This window comes from Saccostrea cucullata, unplaced genomic scaffold (assembly GCF_032062105.1).
Source record: "Saccostrea cucullata isolate Sc308-1 unplaced genomic scaffold, CSIRO_AGI_Scuc_v1 ctg1409, whole genome shotgun sequence".
NCBI classification, from domain to species: Eukaryota; Metazoa; Mollusca; class Bivalvia; order Ostreida; family Ostreidae; genus Saccostrea; species Saccostrea cuccullata.
Window position 1 is genome coordinate 69,577 of NW_026919711.1, and position 17,924 is coordinate 87,500.

The window sequence follows — 17,924 nt, forward strand, 5'->3', positions numbered from 1 at the left end:
GACTATCAGTTTGAATAATAGGTTTTTGAAGGATTTTTTTTGTTTCTCTGGCGGCCCCCAGTAAGCTTACTCTTTCGAACTCCAGAGAACCGATCTTTTACATGCCAAGGGGGTTGTCATCCTTGACACGGGGCACCATTTTACTTGAGTGTTAAAAATACCAAAATTCCGAAGACAGACTGAAACATATACCAAATAAACCTGGAATAGAAGATGTTAGAGGATAATAATAAGTTTTTATAAGTGCTAAAAGCAAGAACAAAGTGTTTAGAAAGAAGTTCAAGTTGATAATTACAGGATCGGGAGTGATTTTAGGTGGATGGGGCCTCAAAGGCTTTGGAACACGTACGGTCAAATACGAAGGGGGGAATTTGGAAAATCTTAAGTCATTTTCAAGTATTTATTGTTCATATTTAATGGACTTCTCGATATACTATATATATAAAAAAAACAAACTGTAAATTTATTTTTTGCAAAACGAACCAGAATTAAGAGTTTCAATGAAATTCGAGTGTATCAGACGTCATTTTGAATCGCCATTTTGAGCTATTTAACACATTTCAAATTTGAAAGACTAAATTTTCCAATTTAAAGTGATCAAATTAGTGTTCTGTTGGTATTTTACATAGTTGTACTACGCTCAGTAATTTAAGATATTCACAAATCCTTTCTCATATGTAAACGACATTAAGTATTAATTTTAGAAAAAGAGATGAATATCCGTCATTTTGAATCGCCATTTTGACTTTAACTTACAGCTGCGCCATCATTCAGTTGTAAAATAGTGGGATGCAGAAGAAAAAATACAAATCTGCAGTGTATGGGTATTTTCAAATGTAAAATCCTGAACAAAGCGGAATATAGAACAATATACTAAAAAATCAGAGAAAATTCAAATTATGTGTAGAAACGACTAAATTTTCTGATTTAAACTAATAATGTTAGCATTCTATTATCATTTTTACACATATTACACTCAGTGAGATATTCACACATTATTTCTCCTTTTTGAACAATATTAAGAGAAAATTAGAAAAATTGGATGTCCGCCATTTTGACCTCTTTAACGCCATTTTCATGAAGGCCAGCATATTTTTTCGGATTCAGCATACTCGAGATAGGTTAAAAAACTATGCTGGACCAAATAATAATTATTTGCCGTTAGCAGTATTTTTTTCTATAAATCGGACCAGACTACTACATAGTACATACATGTATCATTTATTTGTGGATTGGGAGAAAAGGGGTGGAAAAGGAAAGGAGATATTAGATACATACTCACTGGTTGTTAGTAGGATACCAGTAGCTCTTTTATCAAACCTGCAGCAAAAACTATTTCTCAAGGGCTTGCATTTTATTATACTAATGTATATTAAGAGTTTGATCACTTAATATACTACAGATTTATGGACAAAACATGAAAAGAATAATTCTGAAAGTCTTGAACAAGTTACACTGCAAAAGTGCTGCTGAAATCGGGATGGCATTAGCAGTCTATAGATTGATCACAGTAAATCAAACTTTGCAGCAAAAATGTGAATGAAAATTTTCTAAAGGATAAATCACACAAACTATACCCAAGGGTTTAGCTTTGCTGTGTGTGAAATTTTCAAAATATATATATGCAAGTGAATTAAGGCTAGATATTGGTTTTCTATGCAAATGAGCTAATAAAAATGCATAAGTTGTATATTTTATGTACAGAGAAAGTTCAAATTGATTTTCTTATACATACTTAGTACCCACAGTATATTATTACAAGTGTACATTATGACGTCATATTATGACGTAATAGTTCTTTCCCATTCAAGGTAATAAAACAAATCAACAAAACAACGTTGGCGCAAGGGCATATCCTATTTTATTTAAAATAAATAAAATATAATATTAAGGAAAATATTCTTAAAATTAATAAAATTGCTGCACAAATTCTATCCTCTTCTTCAATCGATAAAAATTTTACTAAACTTACACTGGACTGTACATTTTTAGCATGTTTCAATTTAGAACTGTGCAAATCTGCCCTTTTCACACAAAGAGTTTAATTTTAGTTAAGTGTAAGCTTCTGCAAATCAAATTTGAACTGCGTTCACACGGAGAATTTAATGCGAATTAGTGTGCATTAAATTAATACTTTGCATTACCTCTGTTTGAACGCTAGGCAAAGCTAATTCAAATTAAATCGTGTCATGACACATAAAATGGATGAATTAATTAACATGCCACGAATGGGTAGTTAGATATAGGTATCCGAGGAATAAGGGAAAATTATCTTAATCACTGAAATGTGTACGGTTTTTTTTTAGGATTTTTAGACTCCTAAGTATATGTGAGAAATTAATTTTCGCATAATTTCGTGAGAAGCTCTAATCAGTAAAAAAATAAAATTACTCACTTTTATTTCAACCACGCACTCTTGATTTAAAATTCTCATGATTTTATGTCAAAGAGTCATTTTGCGATGTTAAAAACTCGCGTTAAATAAGGAATCTACAATAATATTATGTCAGATGGTTCTTCTATGAATATATAATGTGATTTGCAAATGATGTCATAAAAGCATTACCTATTAGCCTTACTGTGGGAATAAAATTTAAATTCACTTTAGTTTACTTTGCTTAGATTATGGAAAAATCTATAAAAAAAATACAAATCAATGTAACAAACACCGTATTTGTATTTCTCGATATAATTAAACTATTTCATCAGATAGGAGTAAACTAACTAGATTTATTACATCAAATACAATGTGGGAGGTCAGATAAAGCTGAAGTTTGATCATTTTGAGGTTTTGTTTTTTATGTATTGTAGAAATCTCCCAATGCTCCCCCACTGAGTCTTGGTTTTTGGAATGGGGACATAGATTTGTGCTACAAAGATGGAGCTATTCCTTACAACATATTTCCATTTGTAGCCTTAGAGTTTGCTGAGAATGAACAACAGTCTTTCAAAATCATTGTAGCTCCACAGGTATAAATTTCGACAGGGCATGATTCAGCGTACAGAAGTTTTAGACAACACTTTTTAGACTTATATTATGAGATGATAAAAAATCATGTAATACAGGTAGTAAAGCACCTATATGCAAATTTTCCCCCCTCTTTTTATGCCCCCCTCCCATGAATATTGCCGGGGCATATAGTGTTTGTCATGTCTGTCTTCCGTCCTTCTGTTCTTCCGTCACACTTTGCGTTTAGCTCTGTTCAAAGGTATGAGAGGTATGCAACTGCATTAACATTTTTTGACCTTAACCTCTCCTTTGACCTTGTCTTCACCTTTCTTAAATTAGTGTTTAGCTCAGTTTTAAACATACCAGTCAAGATGGTGTTATCAAACTTCACATGTTGATACAAACTTGCACAGATGATGCATCTAGGGATGAACACTACCAGACTTGCTTCGGATGCTGGATCTGACCTACATTTTCCAGATGAGTGACCAGGTTAAAGTTTTTGGAGCAGGTCCATTCCTAAAAAACTATAAGCCCCACTTGGGCCAAACTTGCATGTAAGTGCATTTAGAGATTGACACTACCAGATTTGCTTCGGATGCTGGATCTGACCTACATTTTCATTCCCAATTAACTATAAGTCCTACCTGAATCAAATGTGCATGGATGATATATCTAGGGATGGACACTCCCAGACTTGCTTGGGATGCTGGATCTGACCTATATTTTCATTCCCAAGTAACTATAAGCCCTGCCTGAACCAAACTTGCATGGATGATGCATCTAGAGATGGACACTACCAGACTTGCTTCGGATGCTGGATCTGACCTATATTTTCATTCCCAAGTAACTATATGCCCTACCTGAATCAAACTTGCATGGATGATGCATCTAGGGATGTACACTACCAGACTTGCTTGGGATGCTGGATCTGACCCATATTTTCATTCCGAAGTAACTATATGCCCTACCTGAATCAAACTTGCATGGATGATGCATCTAGGGATGGACACTCCCAGACATGCTTGGGATGCTGGATCTGACCTATATTTTCATTCCCAAGTAACTATATGCCCTACCTGAATCAAACTTGCATGGATGATGCATCTAGGGATGGACACCACCAGACTTGCTTTGGATGCTGGATCTGACCTATATTTTCATTTTCAATTAACTATAAGCCCTACCTGAACCAAACTTGCATAGATGATGCATCTAGGGATGGACACTACCATGGTAGCACAGACTTGCTTCGGATGCTGGATTTGACCTATATTTTCATTCCCAAGTAACTATAAACCCTACCTGAACCAAATGTGCATGGATGATGCATCTAGGAATGGACACGACCAGACTTGCTTCGGGTGCTGGATCTGACCTATATTTTCCAAACCAGCATTTCAGCTACATCAATATTAAAGATATTCTGATCAAATTTTATACACATAAAAATTTTCATGTTGCTTTACTACTGTATCCTTGGCAGGGCATTCATGTCCTATGGACATATTTCTAGTTCTTTTATGCATCCTTTTATGGGCATGTTATGTCTGTTTTCAGCAGTACATTAAATCTTTTGGGAAAAAAGATGACAACAACCCAGATTAAATATGTTATAAACTTGGCATTGCAAACTCAACATCAAGTAAGTGTCACAGGAAAAACACACAAAGAGGGAGGGGATGTTGTGCGTGTATTTTTCTTACCTGACTATTCCTGTAGCAAAAGGGATGGTATTTAACTTTCCCATTCTATAAATTAGAAAAATAATGTACCTGCCTTTTATTTATCAATGAGGAGATGTGTCACCATAATATTTGATTGATAAATTACACTTGGGGATATTGAATTTTTTCAAACCATGGCACCCACGGTAGGGAAGAAGCTACTTTAGAATACTTTCACAAAGAAAATTGTATTAAGTGACTAAAGAGCCATGGGGCTGTTGTTTAAATTTTTTTTTGATAAATAGGTAAAACACAAAATGTCTCTTATTATCACAGGCACAGTGATTGGAGCGGTGATAATGGAGGGGTTTTATGTGGTCTTTGATCGACAGAACAACAGAGTAGGGTTTCCTGACACAACATGTCCTGCAGTGGCCCAGATGTATAACAAGTCACATGTGTCTGGACCTCACAAATTTTCAGGTCAGTATGAAAGAATCTCTGATCAACTCTGCAGGTTCTGAAGCTTTTAAAATTGTTCAATGGTGATATGTCTGTCCTTCCACAATGCATGAAAATTTACAATTTTGGTCTGATTTGAATAAAAAAGTTCACAATGTTGTGAAATATAGATATTTAGTTGTGTTCACATGTGAATTAATGTTTTTGCTTAATTGATGCTGATAAAGATATTTGCCATCATGTACACTGAAGAAATATTGGAAGGCTACAGTGATCAATCAATACATACCTGTAAAACATTCTTTTTGTATATATAAATGTTGCTATTTTTATTCAAGGTTCAGTTGAAAACTGTGCCTATGCAAAACCAGAGAAATCCAACCAAACCCTGGTCATTGTGGCATACGTTTTAGCAGGGATCTGTGGAGCCTGCATTCTGCCTTTGTTTATTCTCTTTATTCAGTATCAATGGTGGACGTCAAAGTGTTATGAGAAAATGAAGAGACAAAATTCTGACGGAGACTCCAATGACTTAATTGATGAACCAAACTTTATGCATGATTCTTAATTAGATAATATTTGATGTGGTAGTCTCTACTAGTGATCGGGGTTAAATTTATCTATGGTAGGTTATTACTAGATATTCTTTGACTGTTGGATGATTATTTTTAGAATTTTAGTGGGAAGTGTTTAATTTTATTTAAAAGTTATTATTCTCTGTGTTAATCATGAGTATATCCATGCCATCTTTAAGGTCTGTATAGAAATTCAGATCTTCATATTGTAGATTCTTGACACTGTAATCGAAATTTCAATTCATGTAGGCTATTGTATAAGGCATAATATGGTTGTTTAATCTTTAAAAATATAGGTTGACTAGACTAGATAGACATTGGAGCACTTTTTAAGATTTATTATATCCATGTTGATGTCTGTGGAACTGGTATGTTTGAATATGTAATGCCTGGTGTTAAAAATTACTGCTTAATATTAGTAATATATACTAAAAAGATTGTCTTTACTAAGATTTGACTTAGATTTGATTATAAAATAATTTTGTTCAATTTGTTGAAAGTAGGTTGCATTTCACATTTAATTTAACAATGGTTGTATAATGCTCTGAATCATGAAAAACTATAATTAATCAACAGGTATTTAGAATGTCAACACATCTCAATTTTCCAGGGCATATGTGTTGTAGAAGAATATATATTTCTAGATTTCCCTGTTGATTCTATAAATGGAGGTTCACAATTCCTACCTGGAAACTGTTGCCCAATACTGGAAACTGTTGCCTAATATTTAGAAAATCAACTACATATCTACTGGCCAGGTTAATTAAGTAGTTCTTTAAGATTTGTTCAAATAACAGGAAATTTTATGTTATTTGATTTCAGATAAACTGCTGATGTCATTGCTATCATACATGTGCCTGCATCCATATTTGTCATTAAATATTTTCGTTTTCTTTTTTGTTATGGATAGAGTAGATATATATGGAAGTTAAATTGTTTTTAAATTTTATAGGCAGCTAACATTTCAGATATGTGTTAAAGCTATGGATTATACTCATAGGAATGAAACAGAAAATTTTCTAGGGCCCAGAGGATTTAGAACTGGAGTTTTTTTTATGTGGCATTATGGCAAAGTAAAAAATCTTGTACATTGTGAAGCAAGAGAAAGTGTCAAAATAGTGTTTTAAAATTCCTTTAGAAATTCTTTTCATTTTATTTCCAATACTCAGTGTACATCTGCTAAATACTGAAACATTATCATTGTGATATTTTACTGTGTCAGAACTGCCTACCCTTCCGCTTTTGGCGTAATTCTTCTGCTTTTTACCACAACATTACGCTATTACGCCTTTCATATTAATTTTACGCTTTCAATATTTCGGTTTAAAATCCATTATGAATTTCTAAAGAACTACGAACACTAACTCTTGATTCCCGCCTTCATTTTGCACCCATTGAATTCAATATTAATGGCAATTTGGCCATTGAATCTTTGTTTAATACAAAGAACAGTTCTATGGTTATTGATTAATCATTTTAATTCCAGCACTAGATAGTAAATTATCATTAATGCCAGCTCTTGAAAAAAGGGGGGTAGACGATATTTTCTAGTGAAATCGAACTTGCAAGAATCACCATATTTTGAAATAGTCTTAAATATATGATAAAATTTTATCTCATATCTTTTCTTATGTTTTACACAAATAAATAAAACATATTTGAATTAATAAAATACAATATTTAGTTGTTAATAGTTTTAAAATTGGCGAAAAATCAGTATTTTTTTTTCGTTTTTTTACATATAAACATATGCCCCCCCCCTGAAACACAAAAAGCTTTGGCATAAATTTGTAAAATGACAGTCCATATTATCCGTAAAAAGGAATTTTTGTTTCACAGGGGGGGGGGGGGGGGAGATGTTTTTAAAAATATTTTCTGTTTTCCATTGATTTCTACAGTGAAAAACACAAGTTTTACCAAAATTATAGAGTTATCTCTCTTTGTTATCCCAAATAAGTAACGTTTTATGAAAATTCATATAAATATCTATAAAAATTTTGAAAATCAATCGAATAAGTTAATTTTTGAGAATTGACTTGAATTAGAGGTAGGCGGTAGAACAATACTATCGTTCGTAGTTCTTTAGAGTTAAAGTACGTGCTGAAATGAAAAGAGAAGTTTTAATAAAAGTAATTAATATTAAAGGACAGGTTCTATAAGGTACGTAATATACCTACCGGTACTTGTTACATGTAAACTGGCACTGCGTAGATTCGAAAGAAGGCACTACTTACGTTAACTATAAAATGATATTGCAATAAATACAGCCATTTTAATGCACAATTTAGTTTATTTAAACATTACTTATAGAACAAGATAAAGAATGCCAGTGTTAAAAAGAAAAAAAAAACAATGTTATAATGTACGATATGTGTAAACATGCAAACGCAAGTCTTCATTTAAGTGATTTGATCTGATTAACCAAGTGCTACATTAAGGGTGCACGGTTGAATTCAGTTTGGTACAGGACACTGGTTTTTACAGAACTTTTTTGCCAATACATGACTAGAAAAAGAAAAGATTATGCCAGCTTTGTTTAGTAATGTACAATATCCGTTGTTTTGAAAGAAAATAAGGTACATTTGTAATATAGTAAACAACAACACAGGAAAGCATGACTGATTACGCTTTTACCTCTGAAATTCCACCAAAAAATGTACTGAAATTACACCCTTGCAATGAAAAGGGTAGGCAGGTCTGCTGTGTTGGTTTATTTCAAGCTTCTGAGAATTTAATAGCAAATAGAGGGAATGTATTATGGGGAAAATGTTATTTATATGTGTAGCTACTGTTATTAGTTGATAAATGGGTTGCATTACCTTAAGAATTCAAATTTGTCGCTCATGTTCATTATACTAATTGACATATTTTATTCTTTGTATGTCATTTACATTTATCTCATTTACATTCTTCATGGTTTCAGATTTTTTAAAAATAATTATGAAACTATTTTTCATATGACATATGTTAAATAAACTGCTATTCCATCAACCACATTTTAAAATTTTTGACTTGTCTATAAGTTATAGCTTATATGATGTAGTTTTAAAAGAGCATATAAAATATGCAATTCATGGTGCAATATATGATGTAGCAGTCGGCTTATTGATGAATGAAATAACAAGACAACAAATAGAAATTCTAAAAAGTCCATATATGAGCATAGCCAAAATAGTCCTCTGTAAGCAGAGGTTGGATTAGTTGCTATAGAGGAGTAAGTGTTCCCTGTCAACCGGGCACACCAATCTATAATTGTTTTAAAAAAATCCTGATACAAATATTACTATTTAAGGTTTCTTTTTTTCCCAATATATTAAAATACTGCCTTATATTTCTAGTAAATCTTTTATTACAGGTAGAAATACGGAACCTATCTCTAAATGAATTGAAGATAGATATTATTAAAATAAACCTGTAATCAATACATTTAGAAATATGTCTGTTGATTTGAAATTAGGTTTTATAAAATTAATTTCTGTTATGTTTCGATCTAAAGTTCATAATTCTATAATGTATTGGGGTACAATTTCTACATTAAATTTTTTTTAGTGATTTATAAAGGGGGGTTGAGACCTATTTATAAACCGAGGTCCTGTGTGGCAGCAGGTGCTGGCATTTAAAAGATCCCCAACTGCTCATTGGCCGTGAGTACCGTGTAGAGACAAAATTTGCAGCTCAATCGGCAAGTGATTGCGTTTTCATATAAGTGAAAAATTCTCGAGAGGGACGTTGAACAATATACAATCAAACAACGATATAACTGAAACAACACAAATAAAAAAAACTATAGGGCTAGAAAGAAACCTCGATATTTCAAACAGTTGTGAATTTCTGTTATATGTATTCAGGGACGTCGCCAGGTCTTAATTAGGTTTCTATATATTCTTTGGCTCTGTTCTGCCCTGTTCTAAATAGTACTATTAGACATTTCCAGAATTCGCGAACTCAAGCTCGTACTCGTACATGGATAAATGGATACTTAGGGGATGTGTATCAAAAAGACAATTTTCATGTTGAATAGATTATCTTACTAACACTCAAACGTAAATGTATATTACCCCTATCTTATTTAACGAAGGTAAGACATTTTAAAAAAGTGTTTAAAACGTTTACACTTTATATTACAATTTGACTAACGATACATCTCGGACTTTTAAACCTCTCATACGACCCCTCTTTGTTATCAGTAAGCAAAGTCCCAGTCCGAGTTCGAACTCGCTAAACTGGAAATGTCTATTAGCAGGGATCTGTCGATATTACTGAATAAATATTTAAGAATTCTAGTTGGATGTGTTTTGCTCAATTCTTTAAAATAAGTAATTACTAATTTTTGTATAAATCAAAAGTAAAACCATGTTATTTAATGTCTGTATAGAAATCTTCATATTTCTAGACTCAAGTACGTACTGGAGGAGTTCAGGGAAGACGCTCTTTCCATAAAAAAACGTTATTTTCGACCCCCATTTGACCACATGGGCAAAATCAAAATTCGGAACCCTTACTGCACATCTACATGACACCACCAACCAAAGTCCTAAAAATCTGACGTTTTCCTGGCTTTTTTACGATTTGGATATTTTACATGCCAGGAAATTTTCTTGCCAGGAAAACGTCAGATTTTTCGGACTACACTAACCATCTCCCCAAAAAATTATTAGTCCACTGCACTGTGTAAAATGTAGGAGGAGTTCAGGGAAGAAAAGTGTGACAGATGGACGGATGGACATGAGTAACACGAATATACCCGAACTTTCCTCAGAAAGGGCGGGTATGAAGATACTAAAATTTAGAAATCTCGTATTCACGTCATGTTCTAAAACAATGGTTGGTCTTTAAAATATGCGATAAGGAAAAACAATTTTATGTTTGTTAACAAAGAGGAATATACAATACAAAAAGGATTCTCTTTTGTATCAACTAAAACACCAACTATGACCACTAGAGAAAAGGTAACAATATGGCAGTTTTAAGCGAGAACTATACCAACAATAACACTTCTTATTTTATTGTGTTGCATTTATCAGAACCACTGAAAACATAGTGTCTGGAACATTGGAGTACAAAGAACCAGTAAGAAACATTTGCATCCAGACCCTATCTCCGACCTGTAAATGATGGACAACAAGGTTTGAAGCTGAAAGATATGTATCGATAGATGGAGTACCATAAGCCATAACCCCTGCCTTTGCGGATCCGTTAATCATTATTTTTGTCCAAAAAACTTTGTGCGTGTCAGCTACTGTAGTGCAGAATATAAGGTAAAGTCCGGTTGTGGGGACTGTAAACACTCCTGTTTTGGAGCTATATCCGCCTCCCACCTGGTAAATTACACGCTGGAATACAACAGTCTCTCCTTGAGTATATGTCCTCCCATTTGCTCCAGCTGTGAAAGCTACATTTGATCGACTAACTATAGAATGACAAAAAATAATAAACTTCATAATAGTATTAACAGTGAGATAGTATAACAACTATGAAATCAAAGCCCCTTTCTAACTGCAGCTGCTTAAATTTTTGTTGTGAATAAAAATACCTTATATAAACCCTTTATCAATGATAGAACATGATATTCAATAATACATTTGTTAGAAGTTTCAATAGTTATTTTTAAAATAGAAATAAACACACGTACCAGTCTGAAGCTGGGAGAGTGAAGCAGTTATCTTTGTAATGTCATTTTGTAGGTGTTGCACATGGGTATATGTAATATTTTGCTGTTCGTTATGATTTGCAAGTAAAGACGCTAATTCAGTAGTATTATTGTGGACATCTGGAAGAGAAAGGGATAAATATCGGCTTTGGAGTTCCAGATCCTTTAATTTGACAGAAACACTCTTAATCATCTCCTGCTCTCTGCCTATTAGTCTCTGCTCTACATCAAAGGTTATTATGGTTTCCAGTTTCCTTATGTCCTCTTCCGTAGTCATGTTTTGTAATAAAAGTAACGAAGTAGAATTCAGGTGGTCGATTTTATCTTCCAAAAATATCTTTTCTCGAAGTAAAAAAGATGTTTTTGAATCTAAAGATTTAAATTTGTTTTCCAGAACCATTGTTTCATTTAAAGTCAAAGAATTCACACTGTTTATTTTGTCCTCCAAAATCTGATAATCTTGTAGTAAAGAAGTACAGGTAAAATTTAATTTGTCCAAGGTTAATGTAAGAACGGTATTTTGTTGCTGTGAGTGGGTGATTGTTGCATTCAAACGGTTTAATTGACTTTTCAGGACACTATTTTCTTTTTTCAGATTAGCAAGTTCATTTTCTAAGGAAGTTACTCTCACCTGCTCTGTTTGATTAACTTTTAAAAGATTTAATGTTTGTATCTCTGTTTCGAAATATGTCTGTTGTTGCTGAAGTCGCTGATTTTCTAGCTTCACAGATGCCAGGTCTACAAGTACTGAATCCAGAACTGTTTCCAGATGAAGTAGTTGTTTGTATACCTCGATATAGGAATTCCCTTTAGATGGAAATGTGGCATTCTCTTGCCTTTGTGACAATTAGGGCTGTATCAATATATCGATATATCGTATATAGTATCGAAAAGTAACTCCCAATACGTATCGGACAGACATTTTTTCTTCAATTTCTATTCAAAAGATGGGAATTTCAATCGCCAAGGATTATAATTTCCTTTTTCGAATTAAAACCTTTAATAATTATATAATTTCTAAGAAAATAACACTTTTTTTTATAATTATTACAAAAAACAAAGATAATTTTTTTTTTGAACAAGTTGATTTTACTGTCATCAAAAATTTTAATTGAAGTGTTATTTCTAAAGACAATGAGACAAGAAATTTAAAATGGGTAGTAAAAAAACTTAATTGTTATGAAATGTATGCATTAAAATGATTTAGAAGCCTTTTCTGCTGAACTTGTTTCAGAATCCAATATATAGCATATCGCTTTGAAAAATATTGTATCGTATCGTATCGAAATTTATGGCTCAATACACAGCCCTAGTAACAATACACCCCTCTGCATTAAAAACCATACAGAAAAACACAAAACAGGTGTTCATAGCCGAATGCATTTTAACTGAAGCAGTGAAGATAGATTATACTGAGTCCACATTTAGATTATACTGAGTCCACATTCTAAAAACAAGTTATCATAAACAAATAAAAATGATTGCTTGTTTGTCATACATTGATGTACTGATGCGTTATCTGTATACTTGTGCTAATGATAAAGTTTATAATCTTTTAAATACATATCCCCCAAAGACATTATTGTTTTGGTTTTATCATTGGACCTCGATTTTGTGTGTTTTTTTTAAAGAATTATTAATTCCAGATTTTTTAAAGAATAAAGTTAATAGCTACCCAAGTTGTACTATATAACCTGAATTGGAACAGTTTACTTTTTTCCAATCGCGAAGCCATTTATAAAACAAGTGTTGACTGTTCCAATTTAGTTTTTACTAGTATTTCTTTGGTAGCTTCGCAGAAATCGGTCAAAATTCCGGAAAACTCAAAACCGTCATAGGTTTGACTAAAACTACCCACCCTTGCATTGACGAAGTCGAGTAGATAGGAAAACCACAAATAGTTTTAATGAAAACGATGATTAATTTTAAAGAAATTTATAGGTCATATATGCATTTCTGACTTCAGCTCTTTTATCTGAATATTATTTCATGTATTACAATTTCACATCAGTGATCATGTGTACCAAATACAAATAAATCATGAATTTATTTATAAACACATTGATCTTCGGGCTAATAAATCAGTTGAGTATGAATTATAAAACGTTCATTTATATATTTTGTTCTTTTTAAATGTTGACTTTCTTTTTCTGCCGTAATATGTTTTCTTATTGTATATTCTTTTGAAAATAATCACATAGTTCTATCAAGCTTTAGGATCTTTCATCAGATTTTATTTCCATTTTCAGTCTGATGGTTCCATTACACCCTAGCTATTTGGACTCTCTAATAGACAACTCTGGTAATTCAAACTATTTTTTTCAACACAGCTTTGTGGAGTAGAGTTTGAACAAAAAAATTGACAAAGATGTTGAATTGGGAGGGACCATTGTAAGTTAACACTGCAACCTTTTATTGAAAAGTATAAATTATATTATATATACTGTGAAATCATCGTTGTTCATGGGGGACCAATGTTCGTGGATTTCTTCGATTACCCTTATCCAAGAATTTACATTCCCATTAACGATTTATTTTGTCAATGTAATTATTCAATACATATCTTCTGAATATATAAGTTATCCACGAAATAACGCCCCCACCATCTAGCACAATTTTCTTCCCCAGTACAATACAAGGGAAATGAAAATAAAAATTTAAAATATAAATATTTAAAATTATTCAACAGTAGTTGTCCTTAGAGTTTAAGAAAAGTTGCTTATTTGGATGATTATGTGCACACAACCTAGTATATACCCATATAAAGTATTCATGTGCTTTTATTGAAGAGTAATTCTTTTTTTTTCAGACCTTTGGAGGAGTAGATCCCACCCCTCACAGTGGACCTGTATACTACACACATATACACAAACAGTGGTACTATGGTCAATGTGGATGTTGAAGTAGATGGAGCTTGCATCAATCTAGATTGTAAAGAAGTAACTTAATCTTGAATTTCTTTTTTAAGAGAGATCTTAATCATAGATTTTTTCTACAGTACATACATATAATCATGACTGCATTATCTACATGTAGCTTTCAGTACTACTGTTTTCCAAGATAACTATACATTGAACAAATATTGTGAAATCACAAATATCCGTGGGGGGGGGTAAATTTTCATTGTTTTTGAGGTATGAAGAGACCCACGAATTTATGTCCACCATGAAATGTAACATAAGTTCTCATTAATTCTTCATCCACAAAATCAAATCCCCACGAACCAAGAGATTTTCCTCAAACCAAGAGAATTTGACACCAGGAAAATGTGTGATTTTACAGTATAGGATTGAATTCACTTATATAAGAATTAAAAATGATTAATTGAAAGTAATCTTGTATTACAGCGTGTTTCAATTTCAAAGTAAAAAACATTGATTTTTTGGAAAAATCAATTAGTACAAAATTATTCTTCAATGATTTCAGTACAATTTTCCCAAAACCATAGTGGACAGTGGATCCAAACTATGAAGGTGTACGCAACAGTGATCAACCACATCAAAAACTAGATGCTGTCATGAGACAGTAATACCCGCACTAAGGTGTTTGCCTCTAAATACACAATCCTTACCAAGGAAAAAGTCAAAATAATTCTATATAATTCAGGCACGTAGCATCGTTTTTGAAAGTGGGGGGGGGCAACCTGAGAAAATATTTTTTACTAACCTAAAAAAATTAACAAGGAAAAAAAATGAAATGGGGGGGGGGGTGGGGGTGGGGGGGGGGGGTGGTGGCCACTATTTTTTCAAGGCAAAATTACTTTCACTTCCAATTTTTCCCATATTTCCTTGCAATGTATATACTGTGGTTAAAAGTGGGGGGAGGGGGCAACCATCTTTTTAATGGACATTTTCTTATAGTACAGGTAATGTTGGGAAAAAAAGGGGGCAGCCCCTCCAAGCCCCCCCCCCCCCCCGGTTGCTACGTGCCTGTAATTTACATATGTATTCATAAAATTGGGTATGAAATTATCCCTGTGACCTATAACTCAGAACCTCTTATATTTATTTTACATGCTTAATTCATTATATACCAGTTTGAATTCTATTAATAATGTAAATTAGATTTTGATAAATGTTTTGCTCATATTAGGACCTTTTTAAATTTACTAATCCCCCCCCCCCCCTCTCGACACCACAATCACACAGTACATACTTTTGGGAATAGGCTAGATGGAACAGTTTTGTTAAAACAGTGTTTGTTATGAATTAATTTAAAATTTGTTCTTGACATGTAAATTCTACATCACATCACGTTGCGTCACCCATTATCATATTTTTAGATTAAACTCCATTCGGTACACCTCGGCCGATTCCCACTTCATCTGATAAGGTGACGGAATCGACGGCACGGAGGTTTTCCGAATGGAATATCATTATAACATGCTGCAGAATGGTGTGCTTTGGATTAATTCATTTTGTGTTATAACTGGATTTATATTTCATGAAGTTTACAGGACCTATGGAGGTCGGTAAGTACAAGTTTAAGTATAGTGGGGGTAAAATAAACCCAAACGATTAGGTTAAAGTTCAAAAAGGGTCAAAGATCATCGCATGCCACACTAGACGAATTTCATATTGTGAAGTTATCTCCCCTTGTCGATGTGACATTCAGTTACTGCCAATACTGGTGCGGATCCAGAATTTTTTTCGGGAGTAGGGAGGGGGGTTCACATCTCAGTCAAAATATTCATGCCTAGAATTTCCTGACAAGCAGGAGAAAAAAATCATACACTGAAAACAAATAAACAAAAAAACCCCAATGTTTTCTTAGTTAGGGGGAGGATGTCCAAAATCATTTTTTATTTGCTTCAGTATATAGTCTTGTTTAAATAACAAAGGAAATTCCGGGGGGGGGGGGTCCAATCTCCCTACCCACTCCCTATCCCTGAAATAACAATCTATTTTGTGATTCCAATTAAATAGTATATTTTTTTCCATTTGACTAATTATGTACATATTTTGTTTCTTGTGTTTATATTATGTCTGTATATTTGTCTGCAGAAATTATAAGCTTGCCCATAAGTTTTAAGTGGGATGGGCTATACAATTGGCTTCCACATTTTATAGGTTTATTTCTTATGACAATTAAGACCTTTTATTTGGGTACCATTAATTTTTACCTCTGATCACTTGACCTAGAATACACATTTTTACAAGAAAAATACCCAACTTTAAACTTGGCCTAAATTTTGATCAGTAGGTGCTAGGGCTTTCATGCTTAACATGTGTATTCATTGTGAACTGTCAACAGGTATAAATATGTTTGACCTTGACCGTAGAGTTTGAACCACTTAAAAAATTAACTTTGGCAATTAACTTTTGAAGAGGAAGTACTAGGGATTACTTATTTCACATGTGCATTCCTTGTGACAAGACTTTTTTCTGATACCAACAATTGAACCTTTTGACCTTGACCTTTGAGTTTGACATATATTTGAGAAACTTCAACCTTCGCCATAGGCTACCAGACAGGGACATCAGTGTTTCACAAACACATCTTGTCTTCATTATTATTTGGTGGTGTCTCCATATGACGAAAAATTCCAATGAGATTTGTATTCACAACAAACAAACAAATTACTAAAGAAAATATAAAACATGAATATGTTGGTCATGCATATCTCTGCATGAAAAAAACCCCAGCTTTTCAAGTACTGCAACCATATTGTAACCCTTTCAAAACACTCATTTGAGCTTTTCTGGTTTCCTTATGTCATATAACGTCTGTTGTGACGTGTTGTCCATCTGTTTGTCTGAAAACTTTTTACATTTTTAACTTTTCTAGAACTACTGGTCCAATTTTACCCATGCAATTCATATAGAAATATGTACATTTGTATGTCAGACTGTTCTTCTGTCTGAATAAAATTAACCTTGGTTATCATGGTCATATCTACTGAATGAGAAGAGACAAGGCATTCATATTAAACTTATGTACTAGTATTTACCTGTGAGAATGGCATGGTTTTTTTTTTTGGTTTTTTTTACATATGACCTAGAAGTTTGACCTACTTGCAAAAAAATTAAATTGTTATAAATTTATCATTTTGGAAGAGAAAAGTTAGGGCATTCGTATTATAATGCATGTATATTATTACCTGTGATAAGATCTTTCCAAATGAATCATGACTTTTACTCTGTGACCTTGACCTTGAGGCCTAACCTACTTTTCAAAAATGTTGCATTTGCTTATAACTTTTGATTGAGATGAGATATGACTCTCACATTTGACATTTGTACATTAATTACTCATAAAAATTCAAGATGTTTCCCAGCTTGCAATGTTTTTTTTACTCTTTAACGTTAATGTTTTACATAATTTTCAAGATATTTAACTCTCCTAAAAGATGATTAGGCTTCTGAGTAACATTAAGGAGGACTTCAGGAAAGACAGGACTTTTTGCACAAAAAATGTAATTTTCCACCCCCATTTGACCTCCCAGGGCAATATCAAAATTCCAAAACCTTGCTGCACATCTACATGACACTACCAACCATCTCCCTAAAGATGATTAGGCTACTGTGTAAAATGTAAGAGAATTTCAGGGAAGACGGGGCTTTTTGCATAAAAACGTCATTTTTTTTACCCCTATTTGACCCCCCGGGGCAAAATCAAAA

The 17,924-nt window shown here is 33.0% G+C and overlaps 1 protein-coding gene across 1 annotated transcript in view; it reads left to right on the top strand.

The window, feature by feature from the left end:
- Nucleotides 1-17,924, top strand: part of LOC134236281 (beta-secretase 1-like) — a 44,185-nt gene that overhangs the window by 13,624 nt on the left and 12,637 nt on the right. The window contains exon 2 of the mRNA XM_062718464.1: nt 2,812-2,970. The gene's annotated coding sequence lies outside the window, so the exon portion shown is untranslated. The remainder of the gene's footprint in view (nt 1-2,811; nt 2,971-17,924) is intronic.